Genomic DNA, 2508 nt, shown 5'->3' with positions numbered 1-2508 from the left:
CCCCCGTGCCGCCTGGCAACACACACACACACACACAAAGACATGATAGCCGGCAGGAATGGAGATCTTGTATGACTCTCCACAAAATGAACGTACAAAGGCTCACCTCATCACCACCACTACTCTCAGCACAATTTGTAGCATGTCAATTTTCAGCCTCCCCTATGATTCTAGTCACTGGGGAGATAAGCCAATTACCTGTTGTCAAGTTTATGACATTAGACCCTTTCCATCATGAAAAGAGTGCCTCCTATTTTCATTGGAATAGACCCTTATCTATTCGTGTTTGTTTTCTTTGATTCTGCTGAAGATGAATGTGAAATGTATGAATTCCTCAAAGATCATCAGGTGGGGACTGGAGGTGTTTGGAGCCTCTTATTGCCAAAATACACTAATAGCTAAGAATCAGGAGGTAGAAAGTAGGTACTTTTTTTTTTTTGTCACCAGGGATTGAACCAAGAAGTGCTGAACCACATCCCCAGCCATTTTTTAAAAATACTTTATTTAGAGAGCATCTCACTAAGTTGCTTAGGTCCTCACTAAGTTGTTGAAGCTGACTTTGAACTTGCGTTTCTCCTTTCTCAGTTGCTGGGATTATAGGCATACTCTACCATGACCAGCTGAAATGGGAAAAATTATACCTAATGACCTATTCACAAAATTTTTGCCTCCTGTTCCCATGAATCTGTTCTCTGTTGACTTCAAAGTTTTATTTAATTATTTATTTTATAAGTTCCTTGAAATTATGTTATTGGGAGGTAAACAAGATACAAATTATATAAACTTATCTAAAGCAGTATTAATGGTACATACTTAAACAAGTGGTAAATGTGATGGGAAGAAACATTTTTAGTAAAATATGTGTGTATGTGTATGATTATTCGATGTGCATTCTAGCTTTATAAAAAAATACAGAACGGTGTGGTTGGGGCTGTGGCTCAGCTATAGAGCGCTTGGCTAGCACATCCTCAGCACCACATAAAAATAAATAAATAAAATAAAGGTATTGTGTCCATGTACAACTAAAATTTTTTAAAAAAATATATGGAACGCTTTAGGAATTGCCTGTCATCCTGTGCAGGGACTGTGCTAATCACTGTATCCTTCCAATTTTAGTATGTGTGCTGCCAAAGCAAGCACAACTTCAAGATTTTCACACCCAAGTGAGGAATGGAATGCTTCCACCAGGAGACATACTTAAATGGGAGCTAATATTACCACCTGTGTTTTGTCTCCTTGTGTCATCAGGAAAAAAAGAAGGGTGGACCTAGGCATGTACTGCACATGACTGGGGTCGCTGACCTCAGTTATCAAGTATCGTTGCTGGAGGACACTATGGGTAGGGAGGAGGATGGCTTCTGGGAGCTCCTTCTGGGAAGTGTAAAGAAGAGGGCTGTGTGTGCCTACTGGGCAATAAAAGAGTGGGCAATAGGGGACTTAGGCCATTGCTCTGGTTGCCTGCTCCCAAATTCCCTATCCTATTTGTGTCTTTTCCAATGAGAGTGCCTTAGTGGAGTAAAGACCCTAACCTCCGCTATAGCAGGAGGCATACCCTCTTCATTCTTTGAGGGGATGGGAACTACATATTGAACCCAGGGCCTTGTGCAGGCTAAGAATGTGCTCTACTGTTGAGCTACACGGGCAGTACCCTGTTTTCCCCTTCCCGCAGGGAGAGTGCATGGGCATGTACCTGCACATAGCTAGTTTAGTCAGTTGTAAATCCCTGCCTTTGAATCTGGAGGAAGTGCCAGCTATGAAGAGAAATGCAAGCAGGTGTCCCTTAGGGGCAGTGCCTGAAGGGGCTTGTCAGCCAGACTCTTCTGCTGGCAGGTTAGTGTTCTGAGTGCCTGAACAACCTTGGTTCTGGCCCATTTTCTTTTCTTTCTTTTTCTTTTCTATTTGTCTTTTTTTTTTTTTTTTGTATCAGGGATTGAACTCACTGAGCTGCATTCCCAGCCCATTTGATTTTTTATTTTGAGACAGGGTCTCTCTGCTAAGAGCCAAGTATATGATGCATGGCATTTTTGGTCGAAAGGTGACGCCAGCTAGCCATTGAGATGATATGATTATGTTAAGATTTGCATTCATATGGATATTGGACTCCTGCTGTTCACCTAGGCCGGCTACGGGACTCCTGGAGAGTTCCCATTGGTTGGGGAAGTACAGTAGGAGGGAGTTCTGGAGGAGGAGCTCTCTCTGCGGGTCCGGGAGGAGGCCGCGTGGAGATCAAATTGATGAGTTAGCTAATGAGTTAAATACTTGGGCAATAATCATGTGTAAATCTAATGTTTCATTTGATAATTACTTACCGTCTAATCCTTTGTTGTCTTTTTGGTCTAAACATCCTGTAGTTTTTCCAAAGATGACAAAAAAAACCCCTATCATGAATGCTCCAAATATATTCACTGATGGGTCAAATAATGGTACAGCAGCAGTAGTTACCCCTGATCAAACTTTTACATTTTTAGTACCCAAACAATCAGCTCAAAAGGTAGAGCTTAATGCAGT

General features: G+C 41.8%; 1 non-coding gene across 1 annotated transcript; it reads right to left on the bottom strand.

The window, feature by feature from the left end:
* Positions 1 to 1038: 1038 nt before the first annotated feature.
* Positions 1039 to 1140, bottom strand: LOC125611903. The gene has a single exon (XR_007342149.1). It is a non-coding gene; the product is annotated as a U6 spliceosomal RNA (small nuclear RNA).
* Positions 1141 to 2508: the final 1368 nt, after the last annotated feature.

The sequence above is a fragment of the Marmota marmota genome, unplaced genomic scaffold (genome assembly GCF_001458135.2).
Source record: "Marmota marmota marmota unplaced genomic scaffold, marMar, whole genome shotgun sequence".
In the NCBI taxonomy this organism is placed as follows: domain Eukaryota; kingdom Metazoa; phylum Chordata; class Mammalia; order Rodentia; family Sciuridae; genus Marmota; species Marmota marmota.
Note: the sequence above shows the minus strand (reverse complement) of the source record. Positions and strands in the feature narration are given on the sequence as shown.